A 10,589-nucleotide genomic window follows, 5' to 3' on the forward strand; every position below is an offset into this window, starting at 1 on the left:
GGCTGCTCAACCGAATCCGAACGTTCGGCACCTTTCGGTTTTGACCACTTCTCTTCTAATGGCTACCGAACCTTCTCTTCTGAGGACCGAGGACCGAACCTTCGCTTCTGACCCTCGCTTCTGACCTTCGGACCGAGCCCATCGCCCTCGTTCCTTCTTCTGGCTCAGCCTCTCGCTTCCGAATCAGCACCATCCTGACCGAACCTCGGCCTAGGGACCAAACCTCGGCCTAGGACCGAGAGGCCTCGCTGGGAAGCCTTTTTCTCCCGGTTTTCGATTAAATTCGCGTTTTAAGCCGTTTTTAATTGTTTTAACACGGGATTTTCACCCAAAACTTTATTTTAACATATAAGACCCCTAAATTAATGATTTAATCACATTTTAAGGATAAAACCTTATCCAAAAGAGAGTAGGTAAAGTACAAAGGTAGAGTGTTGACTTTACCTTATTTTATGACACAAGCAACCTCATACCCACTCCATGATTAACCCACACTCCTCCCCACCATACCTTGTCACTTCCTTGTACTTTTTACCCCTCTCACAAGCCATCCCCACGTTTTTAGGGCTGGTCACTCAACCTCTCTCCTCATTTTCTTTCAATCACTCTCATTCCACCAAAGATCCAACTCCAACTTTTCTCTCTAATTCAAGATCCCAAGGCTAATCATCAAGTGTTCTTCCACTCTTGGTAAGTGTAATTCATCCTCCTTGTGATTTTTACACTTCATTCTACTCAAATCATTGATAGCTTATACAAACTCCATAACTATGATGCTAGATTCTCAAAAATCTTCAAGGCATCCCCAAGTGTTCTTGAGTTAAACACCTCCATTCTTCTACAATCATCTATTGAAAACACTTAAGGTGAGTTCATACCCCTACATTTTCATGTTTTCTCAAGTTTTTAGGGGGGGAATACAAGTTAAAACACCAAGAACATAACTAAACTTTTCTAACAGCCTTCATCAGAAAAGTTCAACTCCATTCACGGACTGTTTTGGACATCTTAAACATTTTAGTTTTCAAAACTGTTTTAGGTGCATGTAGTTCCACTTCTTAGCTTTAAAATGACTACTTGCACATCTCCATACGATTTTTCTACAATTTATGGTGATTTTTACAAAACTGCCTATTATTTCAAACATCAATCCGGACCAGTCTGTGATTATGGACTTTTTCACACAAGTAAGAGGTCATTAAAAATCATGATAAAAATTATGAACAAACTAGACTCATTTTCCAAACTCTCAGAGGTTACAGAACTTGATTTGGACATCTTATGATTTTTCTACAAATTTTCCAATAACAGTTACAGAAAACGTTATTAACAGAAAAACACTATAAATTTCATTTCACCTTGTAACATGTTGAGCAAGGTATACATCATTATGTGATTATGTGTTGTTGCAATATATGACAATTTTGTATTCTTATATAGACATACATCAGAAAACAAATGGATTTTTACCTCCACAAGTATGGCAAATATATAGACGATATTACAAGGCTATATCCATTAAAATATAAACATTGGTAAATTATGTCAAGTAAGGCTTATGCTCACTATCCACACAAATATTTAATAAACTATAATAGGTATAGTTTAGGGTTATTTTACATAACAAACACATTATTAAAGGTTTACACATAAAAAAGGGTTATTACCACTATGGATAATTATAATAAACTATAATAAGTATAGTTAAGCCATTATACCCCCACAAACGAACACGCTAGTTATATTCGGTATAGTTATGGCATATATATATTACAAACAAAGTGATAAACTATAATAGGTATAGTTTATGTTTCATCTACACTATGAACTTAATTACAAGAAAGGAATTCACCATCACCACCACTTTTGATAAGCTATAATATGCATAGTTCATGTTCACTACCACTATCACTATTTGATGAACTATGATATGTATAGGTTATATTCCCCATCACCACCACTTTTGGTAAACTATAATAGGCATAGTTCATGTTCACTAGTCACTATCTCTATCCGATGAACTATGATATGTATAGTTTATGTTCAGAGTCACTATTACTATTTCATACAATACACTAGGGTTTGGTTCCGGTTTTTGGATTTAAGTCCACATTAAATTCTCGCATTGTTAGACTTCAACTATAATCGTTGAGCGTATATGCTTGAGTCATATAAGAATTTAGTCTGGATTGGCTTAGAATTGGTGGTGCCCGCCTCATCTCCTGTTCCTCGTTGGGTTGTGGACCTAGGGCAGACCCACTATATTCAACGTTTTATCTAACTTAAATCTTATATAACTTATATACGCTGGACGATTATAGGGGAAATCTACGGGTCAATCTAGGGTTCATTAACACATCATATAGGAATATTCTGTTTATACTTAACTAAGAAAATATTGGATTTTCGGGAAAATAACTCTATCGATTTTATAAGGAAAACGGTTTCTACTCCAAACAAAACTCTTATGGACTCACCGACTTAATTGTTGACACTCTTTCAAAACTACTTGTATTCTCAGGAAATCAGTGAAACAGGAAAACTTCAGCGCTTTGAGGATGGGACGTTAAACCGTCAACAATTTATTTTTGTCATCATAATGTAATTGATTTAGAAACATGTAAACATATACTTTGGTGTAACTTTTTCAATTATATTTATGATGGTTGTATTTACTTTGAACACTATTATACACGTTGTTATGATACTGTACATGAAGTCCTCCACCCCCGGACGTTTCCGCCATCCTTGGTTTGGGGGTGTGACACGTGCCCTTAATATAGTGTCTCAAAAAAAAAAAAAATTAAAAACACAGAGGGCGCTTTATCTTAAACGCGCGTCGTCTGTACCTGTCGCTTTATAATTTTAATGAAACGCGCTTTTAGTAGACAAGGGGGAAACGAAATCCCCAAAATTTTGAAAACCCGCCTTGTTTTTTCTATCTTCTATCTATTTTTCATCCTTGCAATTCACTCTCCCCTCTCTGATACTCTCTCTTCTAGATCTCCCTTCATTCTCTACCTCCCGTCTCTCTGTAAACCTCGAAGGTGAATCGTAATTAATCTGTGAGGTCTCCTTCTTTTTCTTTTTTTTTCTCAGGTACGACATCATCCCAATCCATTAACCCCTTTCATTTTTCATTAAAAAACCCTAATTTACTTGGCAAGTTCATGAACCAGATGTAGCACATTCCAAACTGGGGATTTAACCAACCCGATAGAGCCATTGACGGAATCTCTGGATTCGGTCAACAAGGACTCTCTGTAATCGCGTAGCTTTCTTCACAAGGGATCGCTCCAGGTCTTCAATCTATCAATCTACAATGGCCATTGTCAAGTTACATCGAATCAAGGTCTAGGGTTTCAAATGCTTCAAGTTCTTCCCAAATAACTTCCCATCTCAAGACGATTTTCCTCAATTTTATATCGAACTTGGTAGCTGTTGAATCGGTGCGTATCGGTGTCAAGAACCTGCCCCAAGATATGTTGCATTTATGAATGAGGAAGATTTGGTAAGGCAACTCACTCGATATTCTACCTCTCTCGTGTTTTCAACATATAAAATACAGACAAACCTTGAAGAGAAATTTCAAGCTTTTGAATAAGAATCCTCAATAACCATCGTGATTTCAAATGAAACCCCTCACCCTAGAGTCCAAACGCTTCTTCTCTGTCGATAGCACATAAAATCTAGGTTTTCTATTGTTTCTATCGACCAGAGACTTTCAAGTTAAGACAAAACCCGGAAAGAAAGATTCAGATGCCTAGAAATTCAAGGGCATAAACAAAGTTTTTTGATGTATTGTTTCTATTTACTTTTTTTTTTCTGTGAACTCTATGAATTAATTTTTCTCGTATGTGTTTAGCATGTCTCATATCAAGAGACGAATTGTTGATGTGCTTCAACCTGGGGAGACAATAAGTTTCTTGTTATGTCAAATTGTTCAATTCTCTTTTATTATTTTTCAAACTGATTGATGAAAATAATAAGTATAATATTCTTTTCAGGTGTTGCAAGCTTTAAGAAGGCTGAAAGGAAGTTCTAATAGAAAGGAAAAGATGTTAGCTGAAACAAAAATTGTGTCTGATCGACTAACTGAAGATGCCATGAAGCTGATGGAGGATGCTGACTATAGTTGAGATAATCTTCTTTCAACATTTTTCTTTATATTTATTATAAATTTGTCAACATTCTGATTTATGTCATAAATATTTATGCAGATGTATATGATGAAAAACAGGAGGTCTTTCAGAGGGAAGTAGGTAATTAGCATTTCTTTATAAGTTTAATAATGAAATGATTTAAATATCAATAATACAGTATTTCTTATATTCTTAATTATTGGGAATGTTATTAGTGAAACTCTGATTTCATTTGTTTTTATAATTACAGGGGGATTTGAGAACCTAGCACATGCTAGAGGGGAAGGGACCTCTTCTAGTTCAGGAAACAAGCAACCTAATTCCTCTGGAATGAGTGATTATGGTCTCAATGGAATACCTTCTGCAGATAATACTTCAAACAATGAGTATGATTCCTTTGACATGTTTGCTGAAGATGATGACAAATCTACTGTTGATCCATCAGCTGGTAAGCAGACATGAAGTTTTTTTTTGTTTCATTCAGATGGTTTATTACAATATTGCCCCTCAATTCTATTTTCACTTGCAGGCATTGGATCTACAGAAAACGATTATGTATTTGATGAATCCTCAGGGTATGCATCTCTTTTTGTTTTCCATTCAGATTTACATTTAGTCAAAAAGAAACAACATCTTATTGTTTCTGTATTTTTATTTTTTAATTTTTTTTTACAGTTACTACTACAGCATCAGTTTAGGATATTATTATGACCCATCTTCAAGACTGTATTGCAGTGCAGCATCTGGACAGTGGTAATATATTATATAATGTGGTCACTATTTTCAACCTGATTTAGTATTATTTGAATTATAGTGATTTTGATTTGGAGATAAAATGTGGTTATATATAAAGTAATGTGTTTGTGTTTTGTATTTTCCAGGTGTTCATGTAACCAAGAAACTGGTGACTATGAGGAGTTGCCATCAGGGGAAGGCAATGGAAATGGAATTGCAACATAGTGGAATGGAATTAGAATCACAGGTTTCACCACCTGCTGTGCGTGGTACTTATGGAATCTTCATTCAAATTTCAACATGTTTAGGGTTGATGGGAGCTCTTTTAATCGGGATTCCTGTAAAGAGCATCTCAGGCTGGTAACAAAGCTTTGTCTACCTCTAAAACTGTAATTAACATTTTAGATTTGGATTCATTTTTTGAATGTATGTCTAGGTGGCATATCTGCTTTTGGTTATCTACAATTCCATCCACAATACTTGCTCTTGCTATGATATTGTGTGCATAAAGTCCACATTGGCTTTACAAGGTCTGTTAAGTGTCATCGTCTTCATTTCTATTTGTTGATAAAACAAGGGCATATGAGTAATGCTGAAATTTGGGTGCATAATATGTGCATCGATCAACTGATAGAAAAAAATTCAGCGATTATGTGTATAATTTGGGTGCAAGGAAAATTAATTTCACCAAAAGTTTGTGATCAAGAGAAGTAAAATCATCAACAAAAAGTGTAATCAGTTCAGATTTTTATTCCGTTTGATACTTGAAAATCTACTTGTAAGTCACTTCTAAATAGTGTAATACTATAATTTCAACTCTTTTACTGTGGCAACTTATGAACTCCATTATGTTTGACATATGATTAGAATGGCTATGGGGCGAGCTGGATGCAAAGTAAAATTGGTGATTTGGGTTCCAATACAACATTAAAGGAACATCATTTGTCATTACTATTTAAGTGTGATGGATTTGATAAAGCATCATCAAGAAGAATCAACTGGCGTACCAATGATGATATTTCATTGAATTATTTTCTTGGCTTAAAAAAAGATTGTTCTTAAAACTACTCTGTGGAATGAAAAGAATCAATGTGGAATGAAAAGAATCTGTTTACTGGATGTGTTGATGTGCCCTTAACAAGAAAAGGAGTAGAATAAGCAATTGAAGCTGGAAAGAGAATCAGTACAATGCCATTTGACATTGTGTACACGTCAGCATTGGTTCGTTCTCAAATGACAACAATGCTTGCCCTAACCCAACACTGCTGCCAGAAGGTATTTCTATTTTACCCTTCTACACTTTCTCAAAATTACATGAGCAAATTAAGCAAATGGAAGTTGCAGTTGAGATGATGGTGCTAAAGAAGAGATTTACCAGGTGTATTGTGTGTCTGAAAGAACAGAAGGCAATCCCTCGCTAGGTGTATTTTGCTAAAGAAGACCTTCTGCCCAATTCATTATATTTACTTGTGATTCTTCTCGGTTAATGATATCAGGACATGAGAGAATGTTATATGTAAGAAATCCTTCTGTTTCTCTCAAATGTTGAGTTATGTCATGATAATGATATATATTTCTTTTTAGGTTGTTGATGTTGGAAGCCAGAATTTAAGTCACTGATTCATCCCATGTTGTAAGGAGTCAAATTCAGAATTACCACCTATAGCCAACTGTTTTGGAAATGAGTATATATTCAATCTAGAGACACAGAGGTAATAATCAAGTAATCTAGCAAGTATATGTGTATGTATGATATTTGTAGGGCTAATCTGATGTAATTTTGGTTGTCTGTTTGAGCATGCAACACTAGTTCATTACAAAAGGTTAATTTTTTTGCATTACCTAAATTTATTTTTAAACTATAAATACTTTATAATGAAATGTTGTATAATGTTTATCTGGATAAAATCCTATTTTATTACAAGAACGTACAGTGGTTGCTGCTTCAGGTATGTTCACATATCATTATTTTGAAATATTTGGTGGCAGTTTGTTTAAATGTTTGTTGTTGACACAGACAAGAGTTGAAGACATGGAAATTGAGTTATCGGATAATAAGGGCATAAGATTGTCCCATTGTTCAAATACATTGAGAAAATGAGAGCAACAATCATACAAATAAACAAGGAAATCAAGGTGTGATTCATCTTTTTTATGTATATAAATAATAATACCATGAATAGACATTAAATTAAAAAAGGTCAATGTTGAGTGCTTTTAGCCAGCTGGCAGTTGCAACACTATTAGGCCCTGAAAAGGAGAGAGAAATCAACGGGTACTTACAGCCTGGACATAAGGAGAAGCTGATTGGACAGTTGACACCAATTATTCACAAGATTTCAGAGATTGTTTTACGTTGTGCTATTAGTGTAAGTAAAATTAATCCATTTCATATTAGTCAATGTACTCATGCAAAATGCTTGGTCCATAAACATTACAGCCATAGGGCTATCACCTGAGGATTGGATACAAGTTCCACCAGCATGAATTTTTCCTCTTCTGTTTTATAAATTATCATCATCACTCAATCACGATGGCGAAGCATGAGCTTGTATAACATCATACCTTATTCGGTCATGGCTTGCATCCATACATTGCAAGAGCAAGAACTAGGTCTAGGTTATGGATATACAATATATTCTTAAAACATCTAACTAGTGATGTGCATGCTATTTTTAGGTCTGTAATGCAGGCAGAGGAAGGAACATCAAACTTTTGAGGTACAACAGTTTCCCCACTCTGTCCCTTCTTTAAAAAAAATTGTTACGGGCACCAAAAGATTTAGGTTTTGGGATATGAGAGATCAGTTAAAGCTATTGAAGAATTCAAGAGTTTTGCAGTAGAAGGCAATGTATATGAAACCATATGTTCCAAGATTGCCCCTTCCATATTTGGCTATGAATATGTAAAAAAAGTTGTGGCATGTCTCCTGTTTGGAGGATCAAGGAAGGTATAATGCCGACTTTAACCTTGAATATTGTTGTCTGTACTTAATCATTTATGAGCTCATTTCCTCTATTTCTACAAACTTTACTTGATGGTGTAAGATTGAGGGGTGATATTAATGATTTGCTCTTGGGAGACCAGAAGACAGGTTGGATTAAAAATTAAACAAGGTGTCTCTTAATAGCAATGTAATAATAGGTTAGATAGTTAGGGATTGTATTTTATGCAATAGATTGTATTTTTTGTATATGATTATTTGTATGACATTAAATTTTATGCAATGGATTGTATTTTTTGTATATGATATTTTATTTTCTATTATGATACATTAAATACAAATTTAATTTGAAAATTAGTAAATCTATAAATAATATTTTTTTTAAACATTTAAAATTATGATACGCAAAAATGTGTGTCATCTTCATTTATGACATGGCCTTTCTTGATTGGGGCTTTCTTGATACGTATTGCGTTTCATTAACACGCGTGTCGTAAGGTTACGACACGCAAATGCATGTCGTCTTCCTTTATGACAGGGCCTTTCTTGATACGCATTGCGTGTCGTAAACGCGCGTCGTAATTGCGCGTCGTAAATGAGTGTCGTCTCTCTTTATGACAGGGCCTTCCTTGACGCGCATTTGCGCGTCGTCTGAGCCCTTTACGACGCGCAATGAGCGTCGTAAAAGGCTGTTTTTCTAGTAGCAAACATCAGAATGATTACCCGCTACGAGGACAAAGAATATGTCCTCGATAAGGAGCTTAAGGAGATTGATAAGACGGTTGCCACTCCTCAAGAGATCGCTGAGTTTAGGGCACATGAAAGGGATGCCACCAAAGTGGCATGCATCATGATGGCCACTATGACCGCGGATCTCCAAAAATCCTATGAAGATTTCTACCCCTATGACTTGATGGAAAGATACCATCAAAGTGCTCGTCAAGAGAGGTATGAAATTATCTCCTCCATGATAACAACTCGCATGAAGGATGGTGAACCCATCACGGGCCACATGCAGAAAATGCAAAGATTTGTGGACCGTTTGCTGAAGCTTAATGTGAACTTTATCGAGGAGCTTGCAATAGATATCATTTTGCACTCCTTACCTTCATGTTATGATCAATTCCGCATGACATACCACATGAACAAGGTAGAGGTCACACTCAGCAAACTTCAAGGACTCTTAAAGACCGCGGAAAGTGGTCTTAAGGGTAAGGCGATTGTTACTCCTATTCCTACCAACACCGCCCTGTCTTGGCAATCAGGAAAGGACGAGGGAAGAAGAGAAAGAGTTCTTCGAAGGGTACCAAGGTTAGGACCCTTGATGGCTCTTCTTCAAGTGGAACCAAGAAAGGTTTCATCACTCCTTCTTCTGACCCAAAAGAGGCTGAATGCTTCTATTGCCATGAAAAGGCCCATTGGAAGCGGAACTGTCCAAAGTACCAGCAAGATGTGAAGGATGGGAAAGTTAAACCCAACCATGCAGGTATTTACACTATCATTTCTAATAACTCACCCAATTCTAACTCTTGGGTCCTTGATACCGGTTGTGGTATTCATATTTGTTGTGACTTGCAGGGACTAAGAAGAAGTGAGAATGTGGAGCAAGGAAGGATAAACTTAATCATGGGGAATAGGAAAGTTACACCTATCACCAAGATTGGAGTTTATACTTTGTCGCTAAGTAGTGGGTTAAATTTGGATTTGAATAAATGTTGTTACTCGCCAGAAATGGAAAGAAATATTATTTCCTTTCATGCATTGTATAAACAAGGGTTTACCTTTTCATTTAATAATGAAGTTGGTTCTATTGATGCTTTCTTTAATAATGTTCTTTATTTTAAAACATTACCTTGGGATGGTGTGTATGAAGTTGTGTCTGTTGTAGATAACTTAGGAAATAATGTGATGTGTATTGATTCTATTAATAATAATAACTTGGATAAAGCATCATTATGGCATAGTCGTCTTGGACATATAAGCAAGAAACGCATAGGCCAACTCCAAAAGGATGGAGTCTTGGAGTCATTTGACCTAAAGTCAGATGATAGTTGCGAATCATGCTTACTTGGAAAAATAACAAAGTCACCCTTCACAGGCTCTTGTGAGAGGGGTGAAGGTTTGTTGGACCTTGTACACACGGATGTGTGTGGACCATTCAAACATGCCACAAGGGATGCTAATCGTTATTATTTGACTTTTACTGATGATTACAGTAGATATGGATATGTCTACTTAATCAAGCATAAGTCAAAGACTTTCGAAAGGTTTAAGGAATTTAAACAGGAAGTCGAGAATCAATTGGGCAGGAACATTAAGATGCTTCGATCCGATCGAGGTGGTGAGTATCTTAGTTCAGAGTTCCTCGACTATCTTAGGGAATGTGGGATTGTCTCACAATTGACACCTCCCAGGACACCACAGTTGAATGGTGTAGCTGAGAGGCGTAATCGAACCTTGTTGGATATGGTTCGTTCCATGATGAGTCGAGCTTCGCTACCAATCTCATTTTTGGGGTATGCCTTAAAGACTGCCGCCCATATTCTTAATCTAGTCCCTACAAAGAAAGTTGCCCAAACTCCTCACGAGATGTGGACTGGTAAAGTAACCAAACTAGACCACATCAAGATTTGGGGTTGCGAGGCTTTTGTGAGGCGCGAGACTCATGATAAGCTAGAACCCCAAAGCGAGAGGTGTATTTTCATCGGCTACCCACAAAGATCCTTTGGTTACCTCTTCTACAGATCTAGTGATAATGTGGTCTTTGT

The sequence above is a fragment of the Lactuca serriola genome, chromosome 5 (genome assembly GCF_051521515.1).
Source record: "Lactuca serriola cultivar US96UC23 chromosome 5, Lser_US96UC23_V15, whole genome shotgun sequence".
Taxonomy (NCBI): Eukaryota; Viridiplantae; Streptophyta; class Magnoliopsida; order Asterales; family Asteraceae; genus Lactuca; species Lactuca serriola.